This window comes from Papio anubis, chromosome X (genome assembly GCF_008728515.1).
Source record: "Papio anubis isolate 15944 chromosome X, Panubis1.0, whole genome shotgun sequence".
Classification (NCBI taxonomy): Eukaryota; Metazoa; Chordata; class Mammalia; order Primates; family Cercopithecidae; genus Papio; species Papio anubis.
In genome coordinates, this window is record NC_044996.1 from 83947312 (window position 1) to 83968107 (window position 20796).

Consider the following 20796-nt stretch of genomic DNA (forward strand, 5'->3'; position numbering starts at 1 on the left):
AACCATCATTCTGAGTAAACTATCGCAAGGACAGCAAACCAAACACCACATGTTCTCACTCATAGGTGGGAATTGAACAATGAGAACACTTGGACACAGGGTGGGGAACACCACACACCCGGGCCTGTCATGGGGTGAGGGAGTGGGGAGGGATAGCATTAGGAGACATACCTGATGTAAATGACAAGTTAATGAGTGCAGCACACCAACATGGCACATGTATACATATGTAAGAAACGTGCACGTTGTGTACATATACTCTAGAACTTAAAGTATAATAATAAAAAAAATTCAATTTCTTTGTTAAATTTATCTGACAGGATTCTGAATTCATTCTCTGTGTTTTCTTGAATTTCACCGAGTTTCCTCAAAACAGCTATTTTGGATTCTCTGTCTGAAAAGTCACATATCTCTGTCTCTCCAGGATTGGTCACTGTTGTCTTATGTAGTTTGTTTTGTGAGGTCATGTTTTACTGGATGTTCTTGTTGCTTGCAGATGTTCATCACTGAGCATTAAAGAGTTAGGTGTTTATCATCATCTTTGCAGTCTGAGCTTGTTTGTACTCATCATTTTTGTGAGGGCTTTCCAAGTATTCGAAGGCACGTGAGTGTTGTGATCTAAGTCTTTTGTCACTATAACCTTATTTGCTTTAGTGAACACTACAAGCCCAGTAATGCTGTGACTCTTGCAGACTCAGAGAAACACTGCCTTTGTGGTCTTGGGTGAGTTCCAGGAGAATTCCTTCGTTGCCAAGTAGGCACTCTTGTTCTCTCTTTTTACTTTCCCCCAAACAAATGGAGTCTCTCTCTCTGTGCTGAGCTGTTAGGAGTTGGTGGAAGGGTGACACAAGTATTGCTGTGGCTGCCACCACAAGGACTGTGCTGGGTCAGACCAAAAGCCTACATAGCACTGGATATTGCCCAAATCCCATGGTGACCACTGCCTGGGTCCTCTCTATATTCACTCAAGACCCAAGGGCTCTACAATGAGCAAGTGGTGAATCCAGCTAGACTTGTGTTCTCCCCTTCAGGGCACTGAGTTTCCTCAGCCCTGGGTGGGTCCAGGAATGCTGTCTTGGAGCCAGGGCCTGGAACTGGATACTTTAGGAATCTTCCTGGTGCTCTGTCCTACTGTGACTGAGGTGACATCCAAGCCACAAGACAAAGTTCTTCCCAGTCTTCTCTCTACTTTATTTAAGCAAGAGAGTCTCTCTCTATGGGCACTACCACCTCAGACCCATGGTGAGTACTGCCTGACTACTACTGATGTTCACTATATGCCCAAGAGCTCTTTCATTCAGCTTGTGGTGAATGCTGCAAGGCATGGGTCTCTCCCTTCAGGGCAATCGACTCCCCACTGGCCCAAGGGAGGTCCAGAAACACCATCCAGGAGCCAAGGCCTAGAATCAGGGACTCCAGGAGACTGCTTGGTGCTTTATCCAACTGAAGTTGAAGTAGTACTTAACTGCAAGACAAAGTCCCCTTTACTCTTCCTTCTCCTTCCTTCAAGCAAAAGGAGATAGTTACCACCACAGTGGCTTGCCATAGCCACCACAGCTGGTTTTGTGCTGCGTCACACCTGAAGCCAGGACAACTCTGAGTCTCACCCAAGGTGAGTATTGCCTGGCTACCATTGTTGATTATTCAGGGCCCAAGGGCTCTTTAGGCAACGGTCTATGAATCCTGCCAGAACTGGGTCCTTCCCTTCATGGCAGTGGGCTCCATCCTGGCCCAGCATGTATCCAGAAACATCATCTGGGATCTGTGACCTGGAAAGGGGGGGGGGCTTGGGACTCTGCCTGGTGCCCCATTCTACCGTGGTTGAGCTGTTATCCAAGTTGCAAGACAAAGTCCTCTTTACTCTCCCCTCTCTTCTCCTGAAGCAGACAGGAGTCTGTCCTGGAGCTGCAAGCTCTGCTGACTGAGGTTGGGGAGATGTAATGCAAGTACTCTTTTGGCTGCCCTAGCTGGTGTCTCACTAGGTTGTGTGTACGCAGAGTCCATTGAATCTGAGCCCAGCACATCGCCAAGACTTGACCAAGAATTGTAGTCCTTGTGTTTTAGACTGCCTTCCAAGTTTATTTCAAACTGCAGAACACTTTAGCCCATGGTGGCAGGACTTAACTGGAAATTACATTCTACCTACTGGGATGGATGATTCTCTTCTGTCTAGTGCTGGTCTAAATGCTCCCTCCATGGCCTCTGTGTGAGTTCTGCCCCATGTTGCTTTTTACTATGACAAGATAGCACTGAGTTCCAATGCCAAGTCTCACAATCACTGTACTCTCCTTGCCCCAAATGCACAGATTCTTTCTCTGTGCCATGTGGCCACTGCTGAGGGATGGGGTAGTGGTGGTGTAAATTAGTCAAGACTGTCTTTCCTGCTCTCTTCATTGATCCTTTCCTAAATATGATGTTAAAATTAGGTAATGCGATTACTCACCGGATTTTTGATTCTTATGAGGGAGCATTCTTGTGTAGCTAGTTGTTAAACTTGGTGTTCTTTGGCAAGGTGGGATAATCAATGGAGATAATGGCTATATGGCCATTTTTCTCTGCCTCCCCTTGGATCATATATATTTTAAAATCCTGCCTGACAATCTCTGTCTTTTGATTGGATTGTTTAATTCACTTGTATTTAATGTTATTGTTCATATTTTTGCATTTACATTTGTAATTTTACTTTTTATTTTATATATGTCTCATACTGTTTTTTGTTCCTCCATTCCTCCTCTAGTGATTTATTTTGCATCTAATGAATATTTCCTAATGCAGCATTTTAATCTCATTAATGAGCTTTTTTGTGATTTTTAGTTTTTTTTTACTTGTTCATTTGATTTCAGCAAAATGCCTCCCAGATATCTTATTCCCTAGTTCTCTCCTCAAAACTCAGTCTACAGTTTAGGCTGTATCTTCATTAGATCTATGAATCTCCTCTCAGTTCCTTTCACTATAACCTCCACTGGTTGTGGCATCTGGGGGGGCAATGCGAGAAATGCTGAAATCCCGCTTCTTCTGGGTAGAAAGACCTCCCACTGGGAACTGAGGAAAAAGGAGGTCCTGTGTCCTTGGCTGCAACAGTTGGGAGTTGAGTCTTCACCTTGCTAAGCCGGAAGCAGGATGAGAGAGAGCAGTCTTGGTTCAAATACCACAGACCTTCCTTTTTTAAAATAAATATTTGTAGATTTTATTGAATAGATGTTTCTTCATTTGCTCTTTGTCCTTTGGACAATTTCCAAAATTTTATATGATTTTTTTTAAAAAAGTAATTTTCACCGGTTTCACTGGTCAGTGAAGTTCCTTCCACTGTTATGCTAGAAGTCAACATTTTACTGTTGAGTTTTGAGAGTTTTTTTTTTTTTTTTTTTAATGTAGAGGGTGCACACGTAAATTTAGAGGATTTTTTAGATGTAGAGGAAAGCCATAAGTGCCTAGGTGTAGGTAGTGAAATTAAAGTGAAAAGAGAGATCCTATTTATTTATTTATTTATTTATTTATTTATCTGAGACAGAGTTTCACTCTTGTTGCCCAGGCTGGAGTTCAATGGTGCAATCTCGACTCACTGCAACCCCCGCCTCTCGGGTTCAAATGATACTCCTACCTCAGCCTCCCGAGTAGCTGGGATTACAGGCATGCACCACCACACCTGGCTAATTTTGTATTTTTAGTAGAGATGCGTTTCTCCATGTTGGTCAGGCTGGTCTTGAACTCTTGACCTCAGGTGATCTGCCCACCTCAGCCTCCCAAAGTGCTGGGATTACAGGCGTGAGCCACCATGCCTGGCCTGATCCTGTTTTTTAAGTATAACAAACTTATCCATCAATATATATCGTGCCTTAAATTTCTCTGAATTAACAGTTCCTCTCATGGGAAGGAGAAAACATGGAATTAGTGAGATTGTGAAAAAAAGGGTGAAAGACATCTTCTTGTGTGTTAAACCCACAACATGAGGAAAGTGGCATACGTTTTCCACCTCTGCACAATATTCGTGTTGCTTTATAAAATGAAAGAAGTAGGTTACAAAATAGTACGTACACTATGATTATATTTTTAGAAATAAAAACTCAAACACAATATATAATTGTAAATAAATGCACATTAATGTTCAGAAGAATAAATATCCCAATTTTAACAGTAATCATCTCTAGGAATTGAATTATTTCATTTTATTTTTATTTTGTTGTTTCAATTTTCTTATTCTACAGTGAACATATAATACTTCTGTATTTTTTAAAAATCAAAGTATTTAAAAAGTATCTAAATCTTTGTTAAGATACAATGGATGTCCAAGTAAGTCTGTGAGAAATAGGAAGGCTCCTAAATACTAGTTAATTCACCTCTTCATGTTATAATGTGAAAACCAAGATCAAGAGAGGAGAAGAGACTTGGCTAAGATTAGAATTTTGATATTTTGACTTCTAGTCCACTAATCTTTCTTACTAACCAAGTTTAATCAAACAACTAGGTACAAACTTATTTGAAAAGAGACAGCAGTCACCTGGTTTGTCTATAATCACTAGTTCCAAGGAACAGGCTAAAGATTTATCTCACATTGCACATCCAATATGAGCTCATGTTAATCCTTACCATAGCCCTGCACTTGAAGAATGGACATTTTCTCCTACTCAGAGGCAACAGAGACTTCAATAAGTACTCAAAGTTCATAAAGCAAATGGGAGGCCCACTCAGGGTCTAAATCCAGACAGAACACTCTCCTCCAGATGTTTAGCTGAAAACAGTTATGAGGATCTCTAGCTTATGCTTCAGGTAATGAACTTGCCAAGGCTAGATAGTTCTTTATGTCACTTACGAAGCCAAGTTATTGGAAAACTCCTTCTCTGGGTGTCTGAGTCAGATGTGTTAACAATCACCTACTATAAATTATTAAACAATTAAAAGTGATATAAAGCAAGCCAGCTGAAAGCCAGCAGAAACTATTTCCCTTCTGAGCATGCTGGGAGAAGGTTCCCTCATCTTCTCTCAATATACATGCAGGCAAAACAAAGTCATTTTACCACTGTGCCCTGCTTCCCTCGCACAATGTTTTTCTTGGAGATGTGAAAGCTGAACAGTGTAGGCCTTGACTGAATGGAAGAAAGACAGTGAACCAGACAAGGAAACCTTCCTTTGAGGGCACCTAGCATGGCAGTGGGATACAGTGGAGAGTGTACCAGTTTTGGGGGCACACAAAGTGAATTTGAATCTTTCCCCTGTCAAGCATTGATAGTAGAACCTCAGCTAGATCCTCTCATCTTTCTGAGTCTCAGTTTTCCTTCATCTAACAAATGGTACAAAATGGGTTTCAGCCTTCTCACTTGCTCCCATCTTTTTTGTTTCTCTTTTAAATGCCTCTTCCCTTTCTTCCAATAATTTGGCACTGGAAATTCTGCCCCTTCCTTGGATTGTAAGCTTGCTCAAACATTCTCAGGCCTCTTGAGCCCCAAACCAGTGCTTTGTGGTTTGTAGTCTGCAAACTGCAAATACAAAGCAGATTTCCGCTGCATGCTTACATATCCCAGTGCTTTTCGTGCCTCCAGCAGTTCAAACAGAATATTCCTAATGGAGTGGACTGGGGGGTGCGGCTTACCACCAATCACTGAAAGCTTCATCCACTGGAGACCAGATGGACTCTAAGGCTGCCAGCTCCTTGGCCCTGGAAGAAAGGACTTGCCAGGAGAAGACTGATTCCACTGTGGATGTAAGCTACCCTTATCCAGAGGCCCATTGCAGAGCAGAAAGAACATTAGACTAAGAATTACATAGTCCTGCAATGTGCCCTTGCGCAAGTCACAACCCTTCTCTGGAACACAGATTTTCCTTTTGAAAATGAGGATAATAACCTCTGATCCACCTATTTCACAGGGCAGGATTCCAATAAATCATAGGCAGGCGTGCTTTATAATATTTACTGCTCTGTTTACACATGTGTTATTATTATTATTGCAGAGGGATCAACCTACATATCCACCTCTGAAAGTTTGAGCAGGTAGAGCCTAAGACCAGGACAATTTGTTAAACCAGGGTTTGAGGCCTCTTGAGAAACACAGTGAAGAAAACGATGTACCTGATGCTGAACTTCAGACTCTGAAACAAAGAGAGGACAACAAATAAGCCAATGTAGGCAAAGCCACAAAAATTGCTCCAGGAAGGTAGGATGCTCACCCTAGGGAAATAGAACAAAAACATGTACCTAATCTTAGAACCAAGGGTTACTCATCTGTGAAGGATGTTTAGTAGCATAAAAAAAAAGTAGTGTTCTGTCTCTAAGGAGCTTCTTTGACACTGAAAAAACTTTGGATGCTTTTTGGGGACCTCCAAATAACTGTGGTTTCACAAAAAAGGGCTGTTCCAAGGCTAGCCATGAGAACTGAAGTCTCTTTGGGGAAGTATCCTTCTCCAAAGGATGAGCAGAGCGTGTTTGGCAGAGTTAGCCTTAGAGCTTGAAAACAGAATGGGAAATCAACATCAATAGGCCCCAAAGAAAGTGAAAGAAAGAAAAAAATACATAAAACAACCTTGCAGCAAGGGCCTAAGAGTGCGTGGTTTGGTTCAGAGAAGTTTGAGAAAATAAGGGAAAATTTTAGCATAGGTCAGAATCCAGTGAAGACAGTATAGAGGCAGGGATGGGATAGTTAAACTCCTAGAAAGTGCGCCAGACATAGGCTAGAAACCTCCAATTCTTTTCTTGTGCTTCCTTGCTTCTCTCTATATCCCTAATATCACAGCTTCCTTACTTGGTCTTCCCAGTGCTGCATTCTCCAAGGACCTTGTCTCCAGAATGTTCTTGTGAAATGGCACTGTTGAGATACTCCTATCTAGACTGGGCCAGCAAACCTTAACAGCTTCCACCTTGCCCCAACTTAAGCCTCAGTTACTTTCCACAAGGCCCTTACATCTATCCTTTTTAGGTCAGTGGATTTCTGCAGGTTTTACTTCAGTACTTCATTTTTAATCCTTTTGCTTTTATCAAAAAATGAAACAACTTTTGTCATGTGAAAGAAGAAATCTTTCAGTATACATTTTTCTTTACAAGAGAGGAAGGGAAACCCTAGGAGGTGAAAGGACCAGTCCCAAGGGCAACTAGAACAGCTGTGGCAGAGCTGGGAAAGCATCCTGGTTCCCTGACTCCTAGTTCCATGTCTCTTCACCCCATCTTGTTGCCTCTAGCATGCTGCATCTGTCTGTTTACAAATCACCACATGTTTAGCTAAATAATCAGTCACATATAAGGAGTTAATTTTCAATAAATAGTCAGTGATTTTTATGTAAAACATATTTCTACCAAGTAGTCCAAGTCAGAAATCTGGGCAGAATTTCTGACTTCTTCTCCCCTCAATGCCCTCTTTGCCAATATCTAATCAGTCATTAAATTTCACCTGTTCTCTGCCCTAAGTAACAATGAGATCATCTCCATCCCCCATCTAGGCCACCACCACTTCCACTTAGTGTCCTAACCTGACTTTTACTTTTGTTTTGATCTCCATTTTGCACTTCTCTGCCTCATATCCAAATTCTCCCTTTCTATCCAAGTCCCAGAGTGACAAATAAATACCATTTCATATACTGACAAATAAATTCTTCATGACTGTCTGGTGCATCATGTTGGAAAGGATTATGTGGCTCTATCAGGGCTTATTGGAAGAGAGTACTACGACCGTTTACCACTGTACATGACTGTATATCATTGGAGTGGGGGTTGGGAATTTGTGAGTGACAGTATGTGATCTGTATATTTGTTGTCTTTGTTTGCCGGTATACATGACTGTATTTCATTGGAGTGGGGGTTGGGGGTTTGTGAGTGACATTATATGGTCTGATTTGTTGACTTGGACCAGCTGCTTTGGATAAATGGTTTGAGAGAGTGGTTGGCTTTGATTTTAGCTTATTTGAAATATTGACTTTTGGATCAACCCCAACCCTCACTCTCACTTTGACTTATCCCACTCCCTTTGGGACAGTCTGCAGGAAATTGTTCTTGAATAATGAATAAGCTTTCAGGACTCCATGACCCAGTCTGTACCAGGAACTTGGACTTCTGTCTACGTTGTGGATGTTGGGAGAGCAGGGGAGAGGTGCAGGGTGCAAAGGATAGGAAAGCTAAAACCAGTGTGTATAAGCTACAAACCGTGTATATTCTCTGGTTTGTGTATGCCCAGCCAAGTGCCAGGAAAGAATTGGTAGGATTAAAGGAACACAAAATTTCTGCCCTGTGCAAACTCAGTCTTCATGCCTAGGTTCAAATACCTGTTGGATCATTATTGGAGCTCATAACTCCACGAATATCTTTTTTTTATTTGCTAAGCTCCTAGAGAGATGTAAACTCCTAAGAAATAAATATCTTATTTTACTATTTCCACAACTAGGCCTAAAAAGTACTTCCTCCAATTTTCACATTTCTCAGGAAAATCCATTCTTCCAAATGCATAGAAAAAGATGTGGACTCTTTTTGCCCTGGCAATGATGTCCCTCCCCAAATAACCCTTTCCATAGTTGTATCAATTAAGGACTGAACTTATCCACGAATAAAAAACTCTCCATAAATGGTAATTATTAGGGATTTAATTAGTCTTACATAACAAGAAACCCAGAAGTAGATGGTTCCTTGATTCTCTGAGAGATCTAAGCTTTTGATCTTCCACTCAGCCCAGTCTACCACATAGAGTTGTGACAATTTTTATTGTCCAGTGGTGCCCAGTGAGCAGGTAAGTGAAAGCTAAAACAGACCTTTCACTCGTAGACAATAACTTCTCCCCTTTCTCACAGAGGTATTATCTAGTTTAGCCATTGCCAACCATATCTTGTCTATTCTACTCCACTAGTTGATATGACTATTTTTATGCCAGCACCATGCTAATTCAATTACTGTAGCTTTGTAATAACTTTGGAATTCAGATAATGTGAAAATTCTAGCTATATTATTTTTCAAGATTATTTTGGCTATTTGATGTCTATTGAGATTTCATGGGAATTTTAGGGTGGATTTTTCCATTTCTACACACAATTTTATTGGGATTTTGATAGGAATTGCATTGAACATACACATCATTTTCTGTAGTATTGACCTCTTAAGCATATTGTTTAAGCTGACCCCTAAATATTTTCCTATTTTGATGCTATTGTAAATAGAATTGTTTTATTTACATCCTTGTCAGATTTTTCATTGTTAATGTATAGAAACATAATGGATTTTGGCATGTTGTATTTATATTCTGCAACCGTGTTGAATTTGTTTGCATTAATAAGCTCAAGCTTCCATAACAAAATGCTGCAGTTTGGGTGGTTTACATAACAGAAATTTCTTTTCTCATAGTTCTGGAGGCTCCAATTGCAAAATCAAATTCCAGTTGATTTGGTTTCTGGTGAAGTCTCTCTTCCTGGCTTGAAGACAGCTGCTTTCTCATTATATCATCACATGGCCTTTCCTCAGTGAATGTGCTTGAAGAGTGAGCTCTCCAGTGTCTTTTCTTGTAAGTACACTAATTCTATCAGATGAGACCCCCAAGTTTTGACCTCATTTAACTGTAATTACTTCCTTACTCCAAATACAGCCACACTGGCAGTTAGGGTCTCAAATATAACTTGTGAGGGTAGAAGGAGACACAAAAATTTAGTCAATTTATTAGTTCTAACAGTTTTTCCCCTGGGAATCTCTAGAGTTTTCCACTGATAAAAATCACATTATCTCCTCCAACTAACATCAACAGCATATACATTCTTCCTATCTGCACACACCATACTCTAAGATCGGCCACATTCTCAGCCATAAAGTAAGTCTCAATAAATTTAAAAATTCAGAATCATACCAAGCATATTCTCAGAACAGTGAAATAAAAATAAATATCAAGAAGGCCTCAAAAAACCACACAATTACATTGAAATTAAAGGACTTTCTCCCGAATGACTTTTGGGTAAACAATGAAATTAGAGCAGAAATTTTTAAAAAATCCTTGAAATTATTTTTTTTCTTGTCTATTCACTCTAGCTAGGACTTCCAGTATCATAAGGAACAGAAGTGGTGAGAGCAGGCATCCTTGTCTAAAAAAACCTATCTTAGAGGAAGAGCTTTCAGTCTTTGACCATTGAGCATGACTTTAGCTGTGGGTTATTAACATGTGGCCTTTACTATATTGAAGTAGTGTCCTTCTATTCCTAGTTTGTTGAGTATTTTTTTTTTTTAATTACGAAAAGGGTTTGAATTTTATCAAATGCGTTTTCTGCACCTATTGAAATGATAATGTGGGCATCTTTTCTTCATTCTGTTATTGTGGTATATTATATTGTTTTGTTTTCATATGTTGAGACATCTTTGATTTCAAAAAATAAGCCCATTTTGGTCATGGTGTATAATTCTATTAATGTCCTTTTGAATGCATTTTGTTAGTTTTTTGTTGAGGATTTTTGAATCCATACTCATAAGGGATATTAGTTTGTATGTTTTTTTTTTTTTTTCTATAGTGTCACTGTATAGATTTATTATCAAGGTAATGCGGGCTGCATAGAATGAGTTAAAATGTCTTCCTTCTTTGATATAGTTCAGATGTTTTTCCCCTCCAAATCTCATGTTGAGATGCGATCCCCAATGTTGGATGTGGGGCCTGATGTGAGGTGTTTTCGCAAAGGGGGTGGATCCTTCATGGATGGCTTTGTGCCCTCCTTGTGGTAGTGAGTGATTTTTCATTCTCTTAGTTTATATGAGAGCTGTTTAAAGAACCTGGGAACTCCTCCCTTCCCTCTTACTCCTCTCACCATGTGACATGTCTGCTCTTACTTCCTCTTCCACCGTGATCGTAAGCTTCTTGGGGTCCTCACCAGAAGCAAATACTGACACTATGCTTCTTGCACAGTCTGCAGAACTGTAAGTGAAAATAAACCTTTTATCTTTATCAACTACCCAGCCTCAGATATTCCTCTATAGAAACCCCAAACAGATTAATACACTTCTCTTCAATTTTTTGCAAGATTTTGAGAAGTATTGGTGTTAATTCTTTTTAAAATGGTTAACAGAAATCATTAGTGAAGTCATCTGGTTTTGGGCATTTCTTTTTTGGGAGGTTTTTATGATTTGGTCTTGGTGTGTTCTGTGTTTCTAGCAATTTTCTCATTTAATCTCTATTATCTAATTTGTTGGTATGCAATTGTTTATAATACTTCTAATAATTCTTCTTATTTCTGCAAAATCAATATTGATGTCTCTACTTTCATTTCTGATTTTAGTCACTTGAGTCTTCTCTTTTTCATTTTCAGTCAATCCAGAAAACGGTTGTCAATTTTGGTGATTTTTTCCCAAATAACCTCTTCTTCACTTCATTGATTTTCTCTATTTGTGTTTCATTTTTATCTGCTCTGATTTTTATTATTTCTTTCTGCTGTTTTTGAGTTAATTTTTTTCTTCTTTTTCTAGTTCCTGAAGATGTCAAGTTGAGTTGTAGATTTGATATTTTTTCAGTGTAATCATTTAGACTTATAAATTTTCATTTTAGCCCTCCTTTTACTGTATTCCATAAGCTTTTGTATGTTGTGTTTAAATTGTTATTTGTCTCAGGATATTTTCTAATTTCTCTTGTGATTTTTCCTTTAATCCATTGGTTGTTTAAGATTGCGTTGTTTGATTTTCACATATTTGTGGATTTTACAGTTTTCCCTCTGTTATTCTTTTCTATTTCCATTTATTTGTTTTCAGAATAGATGCTTTATATAATTTCAAGCTTTTAAATTTATTAAGACTTGCTTTGTGAACTAAACATGGTCAATCCTGGAGAACGTTCCATGTTCACTTGAGAAAAATGTGCATTCGGCTTTTGTTGCATGGAGTGTTCTATGTATGTTTTAGGTCCAATTAGTCTGCAGTGCTGTTCATATTCTATATTGCATAATTGATTTGTGTCTGTTGTTCTATTCATAATTGAAAGTAGCATTTTAGTCTCCTAGGACTATTGTAGAACTGTTTGTTTCTCCCTTCGATTCTATCAATGTATGTTTCATACTTTTAGTAGCTCTGATGTTTGGTTGCTGTATGTTTATAATCATTATATCTCAGTGAATTGACTCTTTTATCATTATGTAATGTCTTACTTGGTCTCTTATAATAGTTTTTATCTGAAAATCTATTCTATCCTATATTACTATAGCCATTCCTGCTCTCTTCGGTAACTATTTGTATAAAATATTTTTATACAATTTTTAAATTTTTAATACGTAGTAGGTGTGTGTGTATACACACACACACACACACACACACATATATATATATGTATATGGTGCATGAGATGTTTTGATACAGGCATGCAATGTTAAATAATTACATTATGGGGAAAGGGGTATCCATCCCCTTCTTTGTGTTACAAACCATCCAATTACTCTCTTTTAGTTATTTTAAAATGTACAACTAGGCTATTATTGACTACAGTCACTCTGCTGTGCTCTCAAATACTAAGTCTCATTCATTCCTTCTAACTACTTTTTTTCTCATAACCATTAACCATCTCCAACTCCCTCTCAGCCCCCTACTACCTTTTCCAGCCTCTGGTAACCATCCTTCTACTCTCTATGTCCATGAATTCAATTTTTTTTTAATTCTTAGATCCCACAAATAAGTGAAACCCTGTGATGTTTGTCTTTCTGTGCCTGGCTTATTTAATTTAGCATAATGAACTCCATTTCCATTGATGCAAATGACAGGATTTCATTCTTTTTTATGGTTGAATAGTATTCCATTAAGTATAAGTACCACATTTTCTTTATCCATTCATCTGTTGGACACTTACATTGCTTCCAAATCATGGCTATTGTGAACAGTGCTGCAACAAACATGGGAGTGCAGATATCTCTTCAATATACTCATTTTCTTTTTGGGGGTTATATATTCAGCAGTGAGATTGCTGGATCATATGGTAGCTCTATTTTTTGTTTCCTGAGGAACCTCCAAACTGTTCTCCAGAGTCATTGTACTAAATTAGATTCCCACCAACAGTGTACAAGTGTTCTCTTTTCTCCACAAGCTCGCCAGCAATTGTTTTGCCTGTCTTTTGGATATAAGTCATTTTACCTGAGATTAGATGCTGTCTTATTGTAGTTTTGATTTGCATTTCCTTGATGATGAATAATGTTTAGCATCTCTTCATATGCCTGCTTGACATTTGTATGTCTTCTTTTGAGAAATGTCTATTCAGATATTTTGCCGATTTTTTTAAAATCAGATTACTAGATATTTCTCTTATAGAGTTGTTTGAGCTACTTATATATTCTGGTTATCAATCCCTTGACAGATAAGTAGTTTTCAAATATTTTCTCCCATTCTGTGGGTTGTATCTTCACTTTGTTGGTTGTATCCTTTGCTGTGCAGATTTTCAACTTGATATGATCTCATTTGTCCATTTTTGCTTTGGTTGCCTGTACTTGTCAGATATTGCTCAAGAAATTTTTTCCCCACACCAATGTTTTAGAGATTTTCTCCAATGTTTTGTTGTAGTAGTTTCACTGTTTGAGGTCTCAGATTTAAGTCTTTAATTCATTTTGATTTGAAGTTTGTGTATGATGAGAGATAGAGGTATAGTTTCATCCTTCTACATATGGACATCCAATTTCCCCAGCACCATTTATTGAAGAGGCTGTCTTTTCTCCAGTGTATACTTGGCACCTTTGTCAAAAATCAGCTCTCTGTAGGTGTGTGGATTTGTTTCTGGGTTCTCAATTCTGTTGCATTGGTCTATGTGTCTATTTTTATGCCAGTAACATGCTGTTTTGGTTACTATAGCTCTATAATATAATGTCAAGTGATATGATTCCTCCAGTTTTGTTATTTTTGCTTAGGATAGCTTTGGCTGTTCTGGTTTTTTTTGTTGTTGTTTTTTGTTTTGTTTTGTTTTGTTTGTGGTTTCACATAAATTTTAGATATTTTTTTCTATTTCTGTGAAAAATGTAATTGATATTTTGATAGAAATTGCATTGAATCTGTAGATTGCTTTGGATAGTATGGACATTTTAACAATATTGATTCTTCTAATCCGTGGACATGAACTATTTTTCCATTTTTTTGGGATCCTCTTCAATATTTTCATCAATGTTTCATAGTTTTCATTATAGAGGTCTTTCATTTCTTTGGTTAATTTCTAGGTATTTAATTTTTTTGTTTGGTTATTGTCAATAGAATTACTTTTTGATTTCTTTTGTAGATTCTTCACTGTTGGCATTTAGAAATGCTACTGATTCTTGCATGTTGATTTTGCATCCTGCAACTCATTGAATTTGTTTATCACGTCTAATAGTTTTTTTTGTGAGGAGTCTTCAGGTATTTCTAAATATAAGATCACATCTTCTGCAAACCATATTAATTTCACTTGTTCCTTTCCAATTTGGATGCCCTTTATTTCTTTATCTTGTCTGGTTTTTATATGAAATATTTTGCTATACTTTTATTTTCAACCTATGCATGTTCTCAGATCTAAAGTAAGTCTCTCAAAAGACACAATAGAGTTGTACCCCGTTTATTTATTCATTCTGCCACTCTATGTCTTTGATTGGGATGTTTACCCATTTAATTTTAAAGTAATTACTGATAAGAGATGACTTCTTTTTGCCATTTTATTATTTATTTTCTGTATGTCTTATAGCTTTTTGTGCCTTATTTTCTCCATTATTGCTTTCCATTTTGATAGTTTTTTTTTTTTTTCTGTAGTGACAAGTTTGCATCTATTTCTGATATTCTTTTATGTGTCTCCTGTAGATATTTTCTTTTTGGTTACTATGGGAATTAAGTATAACATTCTAATGTTATAATAATATATTTTAAACTGATACCACCATAATTTTAGTCACACACAAACATTCTACTCCTTTTCCACCTTGCCCTTCCCCACTTTATATTATTGATGTTACAGATTATACCTCTATATATTATGTGCCTATTTACATATATTATACTTATTTATCTGTTAAATCCCATAGAAAAATAAAAAGTGGAGTTACATACCAACATTAAATTAATACTGATTTTTATATTTTTCCATATATTTACCTTTATTAATGGGCTTTATGTTTTTGTGGCTTTCAGTTCCTGCCTATAATCTTTTCATTTCAACCTGAAGAATTCCCTTTAGCATTCCCTGTAAGGAAACTGTAGTGGTAACGAGCTCCCTCAGGTTTTGTTTTTTGGGGAATGTCTTAATTTCTCCTTTATTTTTGAAAGACAGTTTTGCAAGATGTAGAATTTTTAGTTGGCAGGGTTTTTGTTGTTGTTGTTGCTGTTTTTTCAGGTCCTTAAATACATTAGCCCTGTTGACCTGCAATATTTCTGTTGGGAAATCCACAACCTCATTGAGAATTTCTTGATCATTACAAGGTACTTTTTTTTAATGTTTCCAAGATTCTTTCCATGTTTTTGGTTTCCAATAGTTTGATTATAATGTGTCTTAGTGTAGGACTCTTTAGTTATATCCTATTTGAAGTTCATTGAGCATCTTGGATTTGTAGATTCATGTCTTTTCTTAAATTTGTGAAATTTTCAAGCGTTATTTTTTTCACACCTCTCCTTTTCTCTCTCTCTTCTCCCTTGGGGATTCCTATAATGCATATATTATTTACTTTGATGCTGTACCATAAGTCCTTAGTCTCTTGTTCACCAGTTTTTCTTTCTTTGTATAAATTTAAGAGGTACAAATACAAGTGCAATTTTATTATATGGAGATATTACATAGTGGTGAAGTCTGGGCTTTTAGTTGTATCCATCGCCTGAATAACATACATCGTCACCATTAAGTAGCTTCTCATCATCCACTCCCTCCCATTCTTTCAAGTCTTCAATGTCTATTATTTCCCATTCTATATTTATGTCTATTATTATTTAGCTCACACTTATAAGTAAGAATATGCAGTATTTAACTTTATGTTTCTTAGTTGTTTCACTTGCGATCATGGCCTCCAGTTGCACCCAAGTTGCTGCAAAACACCTGATTGCATTATTTTTAATTGGTGAATGATATTCCACATTTTTTTATCCAGTCACAGACATTTAGGATGATTTCATGTCTTTGCTATTGTGAACAGTACTGCGATAAACATGTATCTTTCTGAATAGTACTGTGATAAACACATGAGTGTATGCATCTTTTTAATATAATGACTTCTTTTCTTTGGGTACATACCCAGTAGTGGGATTGCTGGATTGAATGGCAATTCTATTTTCAGTTCCTTAATAAACCTCCATACCGTTTTTCCATAAAGTTTGTACTAATAATTTACATTCCCACTAACAGTGTATAAGCACGTTTTCTTCACATAATTGCCAACATCAGTTATTTTTAAATTTTTAAATAATAGCCATTCTGACTGGTGTACAATAATATCTCATTGTGGTTTTAATTTGCATTTTCCTGATGATTAGTGATGTTGAGCATTTTTTCACTTTTGTTGATCATTTGTATGTCTTCTTTTGAAAATGTCTATTCGTATCCTTCACCTGCATTTTGATTGAATTATTTGTGTGTGTGTGTTTTTTTTTATTTTAGAGTTTACAAAGCACTTTAATCTTCTTTCTTTCATTTCTCTTTTTATTTTTATTTTTATTTATTTTTATTTTTTTATTATTATTATTATACTTTAAGTTCTAGGGTACATGTGCATAACGTGCAGGTTTGTTACATATGTATACTTGTGCCATGTTGGTGTGCTGCACCCATCAACTCGTCAGCACCCAACAACTCATCATTTACATCAGGTATAACTCCCAATGTAATCCCTCCCCTCTCCCCCCTCCCCATGATAGGCCCCGGTGTGTGATGTCCCCCTTCCCGAGTCCAAGTGATCTCATTGTTCAGTTCCCACCTATGAGTGAGAACATGCGGTGTTTGGTTTTCTGTTCTTGTGATAGTTTGCTAAGAATGATGGTTTCCAGCTGCATCCATGTCCCTACAAAGGACACAAACTCATCCTTTTTGATGGCTGCATAGTATTCCATGGTGTATATGTGCCACATTTTCTTAATCCAGTCTGTCACTGATGGACATTTGAGTTGATTCCAAGTCTTTGCTATTGTGAATAGTGCCGCAATAAACATACGTGTGCATGTGTCTTTATAGCAGCATGATTTATAATCCTTTGGGTATATCCCCAGTAATGGGATGGCTGGGTCATATGGTACATCTAGTTCTAGATCCTTGAGGAATCGCCATACAGTTTTCCATAATGGTTGAACTAGTTTACAATCCCACCAACAGTGTAAAAGTGTTCTTTCTTTCATTTCTATTATGTGGGCTCCCTCACCTTTCTAACCATTGGTAAACTCAAGAGAAATGATGCCTGAAATAGTGTATCATTCCCAAGTCACCAGGGACATATTCAGTAAAGGATTTTACAATCTCAAGAGAACCATATTCCAACGGAGTAGCAGCACACAATAGTATGTAGCACTGTGGACATTGCTGCACAGGAGAGCTCACTCAATAGGTTCTATGGAGCTGTTTAGAGAGTTCGAATGTCCCACTAATTACGGTGAAGGGAAACTTGAAAGATGCCATACTGCTTTCCAGAATCACTGATGTGCAGGCAAATCATACCCATAGTATGGTAAAGAGCCACCAGAAGGGATTGGGAAGACCTGGCTGCCTACAAGGCATTAATCCCCTTCCAGGCACACACATGAAATTTTCAGAGGAAGATAACACATCTCATCTATTCTCCAATCTAATAAGGCTGGCATTACCAGATGCATGAGTCAATGATCAAGACAGAACTCTTTCCCATACTTCAGATTGACATTGAATAATTTGGCCCTAGGAAAGAGAGTTCCACATTGATATAATATCTCTCATGGGCTGGGCGTGATGGCTCATGCCTGTAATCCCAGCACTTTGGGAGGCCGAGGTGGGCAGATCACCTGAAGTCAGGAGTTTGAGACCAGCCTGGCCAACATGGTGAAACCCCGTCTCTACTAAAAATACAAAAATTAGCTGGGCGTTGTAATGCATGCCTGTAATCCCAGCTACTTGGGAGGCTTAGGTGGGAGAAGTGCGTGAACCCGGGAGGTGGAGGTTTCAGTGAGCTGAGATCATGCTACTGCACTCCAGCCTGGGCGACAGAGTGAGGCTCCATCTAAGAAAAAAATAAATAAATAAACATCCCTCATGAATTAGAAACTGGCTGCAACTATCAATGTCTGGTCTTGCCTTCAGTATCACAGCGCTTTGCATAGCTAACGCAACTCTACGTCAACTATGAAGAGCATTAACTCCTGGAGCACCACCACAGCCAAAGCCAACAGCTCTTTTTTCAATGTTACTGTTTGCAGCAAAGCTCCAGTATTTGCTTGAGCTAGCTTTGGCCTTGTGCCTACTATGGAACCCTGTGCCCCTAACATCCTGTTTCATGGTATTAGCAGCATTAGCTGTGGATCCAACAATCTGAACTATCTTTAAATTTTTTTAATTTTTAATTTCTCTGGGTACATGGTAGGTACATGTATTTATGGGGTACATGAGACATTTTCATACAGGCATGCAGTACATAATAAATGCTTCATAGAAAATGGGGTATCCATCCCCCAAAACATTTATCCTTTGTGTTACAAACAATCCAATTATATTCTTTTTGTTGTTTAAAAATATACATTTGAAGTATTTTGACTACACACAGCCTATTGTGTTATCAAATACTAGGTCTTATTTATTCACTTTAAATATCTTTTTTTGGACCCATTAATCATCCCCACCTCCTCCTCATCCACTACTACCCTTCCCACCCTCTAGTAACCATTCTTCTACTTTCTATGTCTATGAGTTCAATTGATTTGACTTTTAGATACCACAAATAAATGAGAACAAGTGATGTTTGTCTTTCTGTGTGTGACTTATTTCATTTAGCATAATAAACTTCATTTCCATTCATGCAAATGACAGGATCTCATTCCTTTTTTATGGCTGAATAGTACTCCATTGAGTATAAGTTCATTTTCTTTATCCATTCATCTGTTGGACACTTAGGTTGCTTCCAAATCATGGCTATTGTGAACAGTGCTGCAACAAATGTGGGAGTGCATATATCTCTTAGATATACTCACTTCCTTTCTTTTGGGTATATACTCAGCAGTGGAATTGCTGGATCATATGGTAGCTCTATTTTTAGTCTTTTAAGGAAACTCCAAACTGTTCTCCACAGTGATTTTACTAATTTACATTCCCACCAACAGTGTCGAGGGTTCTCTTTTCTCCACATCCTCGCCAGCATTTGTTATTGCCCATCTTTTGAATATACACCATATTAACTGAGAGATAACATTTCATTGTAGTTTTGGTTTGCATTTCTCTGATGATCAATGATGTTGAGCATCTTTTCATAGGCCTGTTTGCCATTTGTATGTCTTCTATTGAGAAATGTCTATTCAAATCTTTGCCTGTTTTTAAATTGGAATTTTAGCTTTTTTTCCCTTTGTATTACTCTATACATACCCTGGTTATTAATCTCTTGTCAGATGGGTATTTGCAAATATTTTCTCCCATCCCATGGGTTGTCTCTTCACTTTGTCGGTTGTTTCCTTTGCTGTGCAGAAGCTTTTTAACTTAATGTGATCCCATTTGTCAATTTTTGCTTTGGCTACCTGTGCTTGTGGGGTTTGATTCAAGAAATTTTTGCCCAGAACAATGTCCTAGAGAGTTTTGTCAATGTTTTCTTCTTACAGTTTCATAGTTTGAGGTCTTAGATTTAAGTCTTTAATCCATTTTGGTTTGATTTTTGTATACAGTGAGAGAAAGGGGTCTAGTTTCATTCTTCTGCATATTGATATTCACTTTTCCCAACACCATTTATTGAAGAGACAGTGTATGTTCTTTGCACCTTTGTCAAAAATGAGTGCACTTTGGTGTGCAGACTTGTTTGCTGGGTTCTCAATTCTGTTCCATTGGTCTATGTGTCTGTTTTTTTTTTTTTTTTTTTTTGGCAAGTACCATACTGTTTGGTTTACTATATCTCTGTAGTATAATTTGAAGTCAGGTAATGTGATACCTCCAATTTTCTTCTTTTTGCTCAGGATAGCCTTGGCTATTCTGTATGTTTTGTGGTTCCACATAAATTTTAATGTTGTTTTTTCTATTTCTGTGAAGAATATCATTGGTATTTTGATAGGAATTGCATTGAATCTGTAGATTGTTTGGGGTAGCATCCACCTTTTAACAATATTGATTCTTTTAGTCTATGAACGTAAAATATCTTCCAATTTTTAGGTGTCTCCTTCAATTTTTTTAGCAGTATTTTATAGTTTTCATTGTAGAGATTTTTCACTTTATTGTTTAAGTTAATTTTTAGGCACTTGATTTTATTTGTGGCTACTGTGAATGCGATTACATTCTTAATTTCTTTTTGGATTGTTCCCTGTTGGCATATAGAATGATACTAATTTTGTATGTTGGTTTTGTATCTTGCAGCTTAATGAATTTGTTTATCAGTTCTAATAATTTTTTTTTGGTGTAGTCTTTAGGTTTTTCTAAATAGAAGATCATATCTCATGCAAACAAGATTAGTTTCACTTGTTCATTTCCAAGTTGGATGCCCTTTACTTCATTGTTTTGATTGTCTTTGAGTTAAAGCTACTTGGTGTTCTATAGCCTTCTTTTACTTACAAATTGATATATTTCTGTAGGTTTGGGAAGTTCTCTGTTATTATTTCTTTGAATAAACTTTCTATCCCTATCTCTTTCTCTACCTCCTCTTTAAGGCCAATAACTCTTAGATTTGCACTTTTTAGGTAATTTTCTAGATCCTGTAGGCATACTTTATTGTTTTTTGTTCTTTTTTCTTTGTCTACTCTGACTG

The 20796-nt window shown here is 37.3% G+C and overlaps 1 pseudogene; it reads right to left on the reverse strand.

Annotated features, from left to right (window-relative positions):
- The window catches only part of LOC101022325, a 64271-nt pseudogene that overhangs the window by 3728 nt on the left and 39747 nt on the right, over positions 1-20796 (reverse strand).